This window comes from Elephas maximus, chromosome 4, assembly GCF_024166365.1.
Source record: "Elephas maximus indicus isolate mEleMax1 chromosome 4, mEleMax1 primary haplotype, whole genome shotgun sequence".
In the NCBI taxonomy this organism is placed as follows: Eukaryota; Metazoa; Chordata; class Mammalia; order Proboscidea; family Elephantidae; genus Elephas; species Elephas maximus.
Window position 1 is genome coordinate 133,693,665 of NC_064822.1, and position 13,392 is coordinate 133,707,056.

Consider the following 13,392-nt stretch of genomic DNA (forward strand, 5'->3'; position numbering starts at 1 on the left):
ATTCACTTTGCTTGGAAGGAGAAATGACCAGATGTGTGATTGTATACTGATTCATGGGCTGTGGCCAATGGTTTGGCTGGATGGTCAGAGACTTGGAAGGAACATGATTGGAAAATTGGAGACAAGGATTTATGGGGAAGAGGTATGTGGATAGACCTCTCCGAATGGGCCAAAGGAGTGAAGATGTTTGTGTCTCATGTGAATGCTCACCAAAGGGTGACCTCAGCAAAGGATGGTTTTAACAATAAAGTGGATAAGTTGATGTGTTCTGTGGAAACCAGTCATCCTCTTTCCCCAGCTACTCCCGTCATTGCTCAATAGGTTCATGAACAAAGTGGCCATGTGATAGGGATGCAGGTTATGCATGGGCCCAGTGACGTGTACTTCCACTTACCAAAAGTGACTTGGCTACAAGCACTGCTGAGTGCCCAGTCTGCCAGCAGCAGAGACCAACACTGACTCCCCGATAGGGCACCATCCCTTGAGGTGATCAGCCAGCAACCTGGTGGCAAGTTGATTATGCTGGATCACTTCCATCATAGAAAGGGCAGCGTTTTGTCCTTACTGGAATAGGCATTTCTTTGGATATGGATTTACCTTCCTTGCACGCAATGCTTCTGCCAAAACTACCATCTGTGTACTTATGGAATGTCTTATCCACCATCATGGTATACCACACAGCATTGTCTCTGATCAAGGGACTCACTTCACAGCAAATAAAGTGCAATGGTGGCCCCATGCTCATGGAATTCACTGGTTTTACCCTGTTCCCCATTATCCTGAAGCAGCTGGCTTGATAGAATGATGGAATGGCCTCCTAAAGACCACCTGGTGGCAGTACCTTGCAGGGTTGGGCAGTGTTCTCCCCCCACCCTCCAGGAGGCCATATATGCTCTAAAAGCCATCCAATATATGGTGCTGTTTCTCCCATAGCCAGAATTCATGGGTCCAGGAATCAAGGGGTGGAAATGGGAGTGGCACAACTCACTATTGCCCCTCATGACCCACTTGCAAGATTTTTGCTTCCTGTCCCCATGACCTTATGCTCTGTGGATCTAGAGGTCTTAGTTTCAAAGGGAAGAATATTCCTACCTGGAAACACATCACTGATTCCATTGAACTGGAAGCCAAAAGTGCCACCTGGTCACTTTGGGCTCCTTATGCCTCTGGATCAACAGGCAAAGAAGGGAGTTACCATACTGGCTGGTGTGATTGATCCTGATTACCAAGAGGAAATCGGATTGATATTACATAATGGAGGTAAAGAAGGGTATGTTTGGAATTCAGGAGATCCCTTATGGCATCTTTTAGTACTACTATCCCCTGTGATTAAAGTCAATAGAAAACTACAATAACCCAATTCCGCCATGACTACTAATGGCTCAGACTTTTCAGGAATGAAGGTTTGAGTCACTCCACCAGGCTAAGAACCACGACCAGCTGAGGTGCTTGCTGAGGGTGAAGGGATTATGGAATGGGTGGTGAAAGAAGGTAATTCTAAATATCAGTTACCGCCACGTGACCAGTTGCAGAAATGAGGACTGTAATTGTTATGAGTATTTCTACTTTGTATGTGTGCATTAAATATTTTCATTTTCTTTTTTTATAAAATATAAGACGTAAACGAGGCTAGTGTGCTTTTGGTTGTATGTGTGTTAGTTGTATCACATTAGGCGCAAGTATTACTTTGTAATTGTCTTTATTCAGAAATTATGTATGGTTTGGGGAGATGCGTACAGATGCCAAGTTGACAAGGGGTGGGCTATGGTAGTTAAGATTGTGTGTCAACTTAGCTGGGCCATGATTTTCAGTGTTTTCGCAGTTGTATAATCTTGTGATCACTTCCCTGTTGAAATTTGATATGTGATCACCCCCATGATGGAATCTGCTCAATGGTACCAGTGGAGGCAGGATTGGTGGTGGCTCACTGCCCCATCAGCCTTCAACTCTTTGCCCTTCACTACCTACTTCCTTCTTGCTCACCTTGTCAAGGTTTTTAGCTTGTTCTGGGTCATGCAGCTGCCTCTTATTCATATGACCTCTGGTCCTTGGGACTTGAGCTAGCAGCTTACCCGCCGTCTTGGGATTCGTTGATCTTTACAGCCTGTGAACAAGAGTCCTGCTCTACAACCTGCCGATCTTGTGTTTCCCAGCCCCTGCAGCTATGTGAATCAGGATCCTGATCCATGGACTTGGGATGTTCCAGCCTCTACAATCGCGTGAGCTCTTCCTTGGTATGAATCTCTGTCTATATATTTATATGGTTTACTGGTTTTGCTTCTCTAGAGATCTCAGCCTAAGACAGATATAGTCATCATTTTGACATGTCAATGTTTTCATGGGTGTATGCATATATCAGAACTCATAGTATTATATACTTTCAGTTTGTACAGTATCTAGCTGTTTTAAAAAAAAGCCCAATCAAATTTTGTAGGTGTGTCAGTGTCATTTCTCTTATAATATAGTTTGGGTCTTTGGATCATTGGCTCTAACTATGACCAGTAAATTTTACTTGTCTTTCCACAATTCACAGGGCAGAGAAAAAACTGCCACTGACATTATGAGGTGGGTTTTCTAGGCTTACCAAAGTGGACTAATGATGATTTTGGCTAACTCAACATCCATTCCAAACTTTTTCTAGCACGCAGAAGATGGAAAACTTGAACTGCATTTTCAGACTCTTCTGGAAGCTAGAGTTTCAGATGTAATTTAGGCTTCCTCAATCAGATACTGTTGGATGAGGCTTTGATTCTAAAATAAACACTACGGGAGAAAGCAAAGTGTGGGGTACAGCTGTGGCAAATACAAGTTCAAAAATGGAAACCCTGGTGGTGTAGTGGTTAAGTACTACAGCTGTTAACCAAGAGGTCAGCAGTTCGAATCTACCGGGCACTCCTTGGAAACCCTGTGGGGCAGTTCTACCCTGTCTATATAGCTGTGGCAGAGGTGGCATAATTCTGGAGCCAGTGTATGAAGCAGTGACACACCCCCAACATGGCAGATGGCTCTCTGATTCATCTACTTCCCATCACAGTGGTGGCAGTGTTCCCAGTTATGTCAGAATTAATATGGCTTTGTAGTCAGCAATAGTGCAAACAGCCTCCTGAATTTCTGCAGTGGTGATGGTCTCTTTCTCAATCACAACAGAGAAAGAGTGGTTCTGATGGCTTGGAGTTGGTGCTGGGAAATTAGCCTGGAGCCTGCTCCTCCAGCTCTTCAAAATATTACATAAGTACCTAATACCCTATGTGGAAACCTTTTCTGCTTAAACCAGTTAAAGTGGATTCTGTTGTGTGCAACTGAACTCTGAGTGATATACTAATTACTACTAGAAGTGATTGCAGGAAACAGAACATAAAGAAAAAAAAAAGAGAGAGAGAGATAGACTTAACTGTGTTTAAAAGCAGTTATGGTACTGAGTGAGCAGTTACTTACATTATCACCTCTGGTGATCTGAAATGATATGCCTGTTGAAGGCAAGGGTTTAGCATAGAAAGTGAATGCTGTGATAGACCATTATGGAATATGTGAGAAAGAAAGGACTTTGAGGATGGGTTGGCTTCTTCTAAATTGTGCTGGAGAGCTAAAGGAAAGAAAATGATAGACAGTTTTCAATTTACAGCTCTAGGAACTGTCCAGGAACCAAAGAATTTCTGCAACTCTGCTTAAAGAATCTCTCATCTTTTGTAGCCTAAGACTGATTTAGATGGAAATAAGATGGAAATAAGGTTGTCAAATAACAACGTAGGATTGAAGTCACAGCTTTGCCAGATCTTTTTCACAAAATTGAAAGCAATGCCTTAGAAAAAAATTAGACCTTACAATTGAAATGGTGCCATTTATGAGGACTTAGATAAATCTGTGTATTCTGTACCACTGAACCTCACCAAGCCTTCCTTGTCAGCCAAGCAGCCCCTATTCTTCTACCCAATGATGTTTATCTTGTCTTTCTTGAAGACCTTATAGCAACGTTTTATGAGGCAGGACCCTAGCAAAGAGATAGCAGTTCTCCTCTTCAGTACCTTTACTACCTTTATTGCCTCTACTGTTAATAGCCAGAGTGAGATCTCTACATGTCCCAGAATAATTACAATGTCAAGCCTTTGAGAAAAAGGCTTACAAACAAAAGAAGTTAAACAATTTTGCTAACAGATTTCTACCAGCAGAAAACTGAGGATTACGTGTGGGAAATGGATTTGGGGCTGCTAAACCAAGGGTTAGATAGGACTGGGTTTATTGATACGCAGGGACAGATTAAACAATAAGCAAGGTAGATAGATACAGGCTTAATTGTGCTTACTTAGTGATGTGTAGTGCACAGTTTCATCTTCGATGTGGTGAAACCCATGTAAAGTTGTTCATTACGGATTAGTAAGTAAACACAACTAAGCCCGTGAGTACCTTGCCTACTGTAAGTCAGTGCATAGTGTGTTTACTGGTTAATCTGCTCCTGCTGACGTGGCACACTTTTCAGAGAATTTGGATTTAATGTACAGCTTGAACATCTGACAACGTTTCTGTTTTCTCTGTTAGTGTACTGAATCCTAGACTTAATGGTAGCTTAGGCTGAATTAAATTGAGGTACTAGGAGTTCCTTAAACCCACTGCTGTCAAGTTTATTCTGATTCATAGTGACTCACAGGACAGAGTAGAACTGCCCCACAGGATTTCCAAGGCTACAAATCTTTACGGAAGCAGACTGCCACCACATCTTTCTCCCATAAAACAGCTGGTAGTTTCAAACTGCCAACCTTTCAGTTAGCAGCTGAGTGCTTAACTATTGCACTACCAAGGAGATTCCTTAGTATCATGAAAAAGAAGAAATCGAAATCTGGGGAGTTAAGAATATTAGAATGGGTTTAATGTGTGTGACCTGGTCCTGGGAAATTAGCCTGGAGACTGCTCCTCCAGCTCTTTAAAATATTATGTAAGCATCTAATTCCCTACGTGGAAACCCTTTCTGCTTAAACCAGTTAAAGTGGATTCTGTTGTAACTACATCTCTCAAGAGTATCCATACCATTGATAAATTGGTGAGAATACTGACTATATTTTGACAAGTGATGGCTGTCCTCTGTAGGCTGAAAGTGAAGACAAAACATGCTGTCATTCAAATGAATTACAAGGTCAGTGGGAATGATAGAATTTGATGTAGCAGAGGTCAAGTGTGGCACTTACCCACCCCTCAGAAGATTGAGTGTAGTTAATAGCAAGAAGAATAGCAGTGGTTTGATGGCAGGAATTTTTAGTGGTGTTTTATTGATCTTAGGGCCTGTCTTGGTTACCTAGTGCTGCTATAACAGAAATACCACAAGCGGGTGGCCTTAACAAACAGAAATTTATTCTCTCACAGTCCAGTAGGCTAGAATTCTGAATTCAGAGCACTGGCTCCAGGGGAAGGCTTTCTCTCTCTGTTGGCTCTGGAAGATTATCCTTGTCATCAGCCTTCCCTTGGTCTGAGAGTGTCTCAGTGCAAAAACCTCAGGTCCAAAGGATGTGCTCTGCTCCTGGTGCAGCCTTCTTGGTGATGTGAAGCCCCCACATATCTCTGCTTGCTTCTCTCTTTTATATTTGAAAAGAGATGGCTTAAGACACTATCTAATCTTGTAGATCTCATTAATATAACTGCTGCTGATCCATCTTATTAACATCATAGTGATAGGATTTACAACACATAGGAAAATCTCATCAAATGACAAAATGGTGGACAGTTACACAATACTGGTAATCATGGCCTAACCAAGTTGACAGATATTTTGGGGGGACACAATTCAATCCATGAGAGGGCCCTGGGAATGAAATAGATGGTCAAACTACTAAAAACTCAAGGTCTGTAAAATGAGGCATGACCCGAGACATCATGATAATTGTGGTTTCTCTACCAATTCCCAGACCTCCACCAGTTCATAGATCAGGAACCTTTCGAATGAAAGGGAATTATTATTTGCTTTCCTTGTGACTTTGGATTTCTCCCTTTTTATTGCATTAAAAGATTTGTGCATCTTTACTTATTCATCCTAGACCACTATTAAATCCAAATTTTCAACAAAAGGGTAAAAGATATCCTTGAGGAAGGACTCTACCAAAGCATCACAAGTACTTACTGTAAATCTTTATCCCACAACCAATAACAAGGCAACTATTCATGGCATAAAGATAGATATTGAGGTGTTTCATTGATTATTGATACTCGTTCTGATATAACACTAATCCATGGGTACTCAGCTACCACTGTGTTCTCTTGGTTAGAGTGGGCCTTATAGGATCTAGTGACAAGTGGTCTATGTTCTTTGAGTATTTTTGGTTGGTCTGTGCAGCAGTTTGAATCTACCAGCTGCTCCTTGGAAACTTTTGGGGTAGTTCTACTCTGTCCTATACTGTTGCTATGAGTTGGAATTGACTCTATGGCAATGGGTTTGGTTTTAGGTTTTGTCAAAATTGACTCGACGGCACTGGGTTGGGTATGTACACATACAATGGTTACTTCTTCAATTTCTGAGTATGGAATTAAAAAATATATACATACTCAACATCTAGTAGAATCCACACATGCCATGTTATCTTTGAAAAGTAACTGTTCTTTTGAGAACAGCTCTGGATGTGCTATTAGACTCTAGAAGAGACTGAATATTTAACCGTACAACCCCCCAGATATCTAAGCAAGCTGGGCTTCTTCTTGTGAACTGGGTGGTGTCTGATTCACTAAGTATGTATTCCAATACCCTCCTAGAATCAAAAATTGAAAAACTAAAAACATTTCCTAGACTCCCTTGCAGCAAATGTTTTAGATATGATTTAGATTAACACCAACCAAAAACATTTTTGTGATACACTGATTCGTAATTGAGTCACATGGGTAAAGAGTCAGGCTGTGGGGGCTCCATTCTGCCTATACAGACAGAGGATGACAGAGGTTGCATTGGTTCTAGGATCATCGGCTAGCACTTCCAAATTTAGAACGTGGCTAGCTGATTCAGCCGGCTCCTGCAGAAGTAGCTTTCCTGATCATAACAGAGACAGTGTGGCTTCGGGAGTTGTGCAGATTCAATCCTGCTCCTCCTGGCCCTCCAGCAATTTTGTAAGCACCTAATTTCCTGTATCACATCCTATTCTGCTTTGACTACGTAGAGCGGATTTTATTTTCTGCAATTGAACCCTGACCAATACGCCTTCCTTCCAATTTGGAGATATTAGTGAGGTTTTTTTCTCCTCAGAAAAATTTCCACTTACTTCCAAACATCCTGTGCTATTCTCTTGAGAAGGTAAATTATGTAGGTTACTGGCATCTTTTTTTTTTTTAATTTAATTCAAATTTAGACAAGATTTCTCAAATGTATTGGTTAGGACCCTGTCTTGTTTAAAGGGTTGATAAGGGTTTCTTTACTAATTTTGCTTCTTTCTTAGAAAGTTACTATCAAAAAAAAAAAAAAAAAAAGAGATTTTTAATAAGAGTTTTTATATTAAAAGTCATGGACTGATTTATTCTAAATTTATTTTAATTGTAAGCTCAGTTTACATTCTGTTGCTCAAGCTAGCAAACTCTAGCTATGTCTTCCTTATCTATTTGGGGGATTCTTTGAAACAAGAGAACAGATTTGCCTAACCTGAAGACATCTTATGTGATGTCATGGGATAGGTTGTTTTTTTTTCCTTTCTTTTTTTCCTAATAGGTCTAGGGTGCAATTCTACAAACCAGGGACACACGGTGGTTCTCAACCTTAGGTGCATGCAGAATAATCTAGAAAGCTTCTAAAAATTATTGATGCAAGGGCCATACCTCAGACAAATGGAGTCATTCTCTTGGTAGCATGAGTCTTTTAAAGCCTCAACCAGATGTTTCAGATTCACTATGATCATTGAGAACCACTGTCCTAGCAGAATAATTTCTTTTTTTGTACTGAATTTTAGAGCATAAGAAAAGGCAGATGAGTCATGATGATGTACCAGGTTTGGTCTGTGTGGCAACCTGGCAACTTCTGCTGCGAAGAATGGAAGGGATGGCACTAAATAGGGACAGATATGGAATGGGAGCAGGGATGAGCGTACTAGAACAGTCAATCTGAGTGAGATGGCAGACTCAAGTTTAATTCAAGCTGGCACAGGGTGCTTCAGGCCTTAAGGCATTATATCACAGGCTTGAGAACAATATCAAGACTTGTCAGGTGCTGGAGCTCTTAAAGTCATGAATACCAAAGTAAATGTCAGGAAGATGAGAATCAGCATCTCACTCCAGCAACAGGAGCCAGTAGGAATTGGATGTGTAGTCCTGTGAGCTGGTGTTCAGGACAAGGTTATTTACCATGTGGGAAAATTGGAAAGCAAGTCTTAGGACCTCAAGGGCCAACAAGGGCACACACCTGGGGAAGGTTAAAGACAGAACCCACAGAATGCTGAATCTATCCCCATGCTTAACTGATGTGGAAACATCAGACTATTTTCAAATTTCTTTTGCTGGTAAAGTGAATAATTCTTTTTTCCCTCTGGTATGACTCTCATTAGAGAGTACAATGGTAGTACAATGGTTAAGTACTCAGCTGCTAACCCAAAGGTTAGCAGTTCAAACCCACCCAGTGGCTCTACAGGAGAGAGACCTAGTGATCTGTTTCTGTGAAGAAAACCCTCTGGGGCAGTTCTATCGTCACATGGGGTCTCTATGAGTCAGAATTGACTCAACAGCTCCCAACAACACGACTCTTATTCATCTAGAATCTAGAGTAATGGTTCTCAAACTTTAGCAAGCATGAGAATTACCTGGAAGGGCTGTTCAGGCACAGATTGCTTTGAACTGTGCCCCACCCCCACAGCCACAGCTTCTGATTCAGTACGCCCGGTGTGGGGCCCAAGAATTTGCGCTTGTAACAAGTTTCCAGGTGGTGGTGATGCTGCTGGTTTGGAGACCACTTTGAGAATCACTACCTAGACAATATTGAGCTTGCATGTAGTGTTGTTGTTGTTAGGTGCCGTTGAGTCGGTTCCGACTCATCGCGACCCTATGTACAACAGAAGGAAACACTGCCTGGTCCTGCACCATCCTCACAATCGTTGTTATGCTTGAGCTCATTGTTGCAGCCACTGTGTCAATCCACCTCGTTGAGGGTCTTCCTCTTTTCCACTGACTCTGTACTTTGCCAAGCCTGATGTCCTTCTCCAGGGACTGATCCCTCCTGACAAAATGTCCAAAGTATTTAAGATGCAGTCTCGCCATCATTGCTTCTAAGGAGCATTCTTGTTGTACTTCTTCTAGGACAGATTTGTTCATTCTTTTGGCAGTCCATGGCATATTCAATATTCTTCGCCAACACCGCAATTCAGAGGTATCAATTCTTCTTCAGTCTTCCTTATTCATTGTCCAGCTTTCACATGCATATGAGGTGATTGAAAATACCATGGCTTGGGTCAGACGCACCTTAGCCTTCAAGGTGACATCTTCACTCTTCAACACTTGAAAGAGGTCTTTTGTAGCAGATTTACCCAATGCAACGCGTATTTTGATTTCTTGACTGCTGCTTCCATGGCTGTTGATTGTGGATCCAGGTAAAAGGAGATCCTTGACAACTTCAATCAAAGCTTTGTTGCATGTAGTAGACATTTTATATGTGGAAGTTGTAAAATGTAAAGCATCATATATGTGTGTCTGTATCTATAATTTCTTTCTTTCTATCTCTGAGCAAATAGCTAAATAGCAAAACACAGAGAAGGCAGGAAAGGAATGTTTGATAATGTGAGACTGGATGTTCTATAGATGCCCGGGAACCTAAATCTATCCTGAGAGCTCCTACCTAATGGGAGAAAACACTCAACAAAGAAATTATTATTTTCCCCCAAAGCTAGGAAGGTCAATAGAACCTTTTCATTATTACAGTGGCAGCACATTTTAGCAGGGGTTTCCAGGCACTTTTCAGAGTGCACATTATCAGAATTATTTAATGGATATTAACTTGTATTTGCTTTGACCCCATTTGCCTTTTTCACCTTTAACCACCAAAGGCTGATTCCTTTCAAAGAATGGATTAGAGATTTATAAGGCACCTTTGGAAAAGGAGACTTTACCCAACTGTCCAGGAAAAAAAGAGTGAGATTAGTTTTGTTGATCCAAGAGTTTAAAAAAGAGGGGCAAGACCAAAGTCCTTTGCATACAATGTGCTAGTTCTGCTGTGTGCTAATGTAAGGGATGTTTTTTTTCCAACATAGTCAGTTTAGGCTTAAAGTGTTACCTGGAGAATTTCCTGGTAGATGATTGGAAAGCGTCATGAGGAAAGTGCCTTTTCCTAATTTGCATAAAGTCTTCTTTTGGGCTAGCAGGTCCCTAACAGATTCTCAGGTTAGGAGAGATTGGTGGGACAAAGGAAGAAAAGGAGTAGAAGCTGGGTCTGACAGTCCTGATGGCTAGGCCTCATTTCTGTAAGAACTTCCATACTTGTTTTGCTATCCAATAGCAGGTGCCAAGTCTGAGAGAAGGACCAATGAGAAGGACACCACTCTCATGGTCTGGAGCAGAGCTGTACCAGAGAGTCAATACAAGTCCACTGCCAAGGGCTAGCTTATCATAAGAGGGTGTCTCTAGTAAGTAAGAACCGTATGGCTTGTGTCCACAAGATATCTCTTGCTTATTTTCCTATCATTGTGAGTCATACCATCACCCTGCCCATGTCTGCAACTTGATCACCTAGTCTTTGAATACATGAGAACTTGTGTTGTTCCAAAGGAGCCCTGGTGGTGCAGTGGTTAAAGTGCTCGATTGCTAACAAAAGATTAAACCCACCACCTGCTCTGTGGGAGAAAGATGTGGCAGTCTGCTTCCATAAAGTTTTACAGCCATGGAAGCTCTATCGGGCAGTTCTACTCTGTCCTGTAGGGTCGCTATGAGTAAGAACCGACTCAACAGCTGTGGTTTTGGGTTTGTATTGCTCATATTCAGAGTCATCAAGTGAGTGGGAGTGATGTCCTGTATAAGTCTTGAGTTTTTGCCTGGCTACCATTCAGTTGACCTGTGATGATTTTCACTGCAATACCCAATGACATTTTTAAGCCACAAGAGGTCTCTGGACATTTAGTAGGGTAAGAGAATGGAAAGAACCATCTCTGTTATGGGGTTGGACCAGAGCACACAGTAATCTCCAAGATAAGTACAGAAAGAAAAGGAGACTTAAAAAAATTTTTTTTTCTTTATTGTGCTTTAAGTGAGAGTTTACAAACCAAGTCAGCCTCTCATACAAAATCTTATATACACCTTGCTATTACCTACTCCTAGTTGCTCTCCCTCTAATGAGACAGCACACTCCTTCCCTCTACTCTCTATTTTCGTGTCCATTCGGCCAGCTTCTGCCCCCTTCTGCCCTCTCATCTCTTCTCCAGACAGGAGGTGCCCACATCGTCTCATGTTTCTACTTGATCCAAGGAGATCACTCTTTACCGGTATCATTTTCTATCCCACAGTTCAGTCCAATCCCCTTCTGAAGAGTTGGTTGTGGGAATGATTCCTGTCTTTGGCTAACAGGTCTAGGGACCATGACCTCTGGGGTCCTTCTAGTCTCAGTTGGACCATTAAGTCTGGTTTTTTAACAAGAATTTGGGGTCTGCATCCCACTGTTTTCCTGCTCCCTTTGTGGTTCTCTGTCGAGTTCCCTGTCAGGGCAGTGAGTCATTTTTCTTATGTCTACAATCACACAAAAGTCAACACATTACCTGTCTTTCAGTTTAACTTAATAGATTGCTACATTTTTATAGATAGCTACATCTCCAGCATCTTGATATTTCATTCATCTATTGAGTAGCAAGCTGTACAGAAATATTAAGTTAAACTGAAAGACAGGTAATGTGTTGACTTTTGTGTGATTGTAGACATAAGAGCTTAGAACATATTATAAAGAGCATTTATTGAACACTTACTACATGCCAGACACCATGGCAAATTCTTTTACAAGTATCATCTTATTGACTCTTCCAACATCTCTATAAAGTATGTATTATCTTTCTCAAGTATGGTGGGACTGAAGTGATGTAACCTACTGATGGGCACACAGCTGGGGAATAGTGGAGCCAGGCTTAGCCTCAAGTCTACCTGACTCTAGAGCACAGCACTATACCAACTCTATAAACCAAAAAACCAAACCCGTTGCCATCGAGTTGGTTCTGACTCATGGCGACCCTACAAAACAGAGTAGAACTACCCCATAGGGTTTCCCAGGAGCATTTGGTGGGTTTGAACTGCCAACCTTTTGGTTAGCAGCCCAGCTTTTAACCACTTCACCACCAGGGCTCCCCAATAGCATATACTATGCAATTAATGTATTACAGTTTAGACACAAGGGTATGATTAATTTGATATCAAATGGTATTTATGAGAGAAGACTTAAAATAGAGTGGGAGGTGGAAGTGGGTCAAAGGAGGTTAAAAGTCCAGGAAATGCAAAGAGAGAATGATATGGAGAAAAACCAAACTTAAGACAATACTCTGACCATTCATGGCTATAATTGTCATCAATATCCTAATAATACCAGTCCCAGAAGATGCTTCATGAGAAAAGTCTTCCATGGTTAAATACACTTAATAGATGCTGCAGAGCATTGCTGCTTCTTTAAAGATGTGCAGTGCAAACAAGCTTATTACTAGAACCTGTTTAATGTTGGCTTTACTCAACATTTTTCAAATATGTTTGCCTGCAAATCTCTTTCATGTGTAACAACAAATTTCCCAGAAGGCTCTGCTACCCTAGTGAGATGAGATTATTAGTCAACTTCAGAAACACACTGAGGTTGTATCAGAATATTATCTTTTATTACTGTATTGCATTTATAATTTTTAATTTATGTTTAAGCTCCTGACTAGTGAGCTATAAATACTTTATTCTAAAATAATTTATTTTAACTACTTCTTTTATTGTCTCTATAATACTCAATTAAATAATACCTTCAGCTATTAATAATTAGAAATATGTATTCAGGGGGCCCAAATGCTATTTGTAATCATTCTGGTGCCACAATTGGTCAGAATAAGGTGAGCTAAGAATGGTCCAACTTTGTGGCCAGGTAGACCTGAAACTGAAATAAAGCTTGGGGAGGTGGATGTGACCTGACAATGAGTGTGAAGGATTGTCATTCAGGTGCTCACCAGGTAGCTGACATTAAAGAGAAATGACCTAACTTCCAATGATACATACATAACATAAGGAAAAAGATGCAATATGAATTTAATAGGAAATCAGCCAAAACCTAGAACATAGGAATCCCTTGAAATAGTCTCCCTGAAACCCACCTTCGAAAAGAATATTGTCTGTCAGAACATCCTGTGTGTGGCCAAAATAGCTGAGCCTTTAAACCTTCACCTTGATTACTCTAGATGTAGTTGTACTGAGAAGGGCTTGTCCTCAGGATATGTGACTCTCTGTAGCTAA

General features: G+C 41.1%; 1 protein-coding gene across 2 annotated transcripts in view; it reads left to right on the forward strand.

Annotated features, from left to right (window-relative positions):
- Positions 1-13,392, forward strand: part of TPH2 (tryptophan hydroxylase 2) — a 327,850-nt gene that overhangs the window by 267,005 nt on the left and 47,453 nt on the right. The window contains exon 13 of one of the 2 annotated variants that reach the window (XR_007517279.1): positions 2,104-2,165. The exons of the other annotated variant lie outside the window; for it this stretch is intronic. The gene's annotated coding sequence lies outside the window, so the exon portion shown is untranslated. Of the gene's footprint in view, positions 1-2,103; positions 2,166-13,392 lie in introns of those variants that run through there. 2 annotated transcript variants of the gene reach the window in all.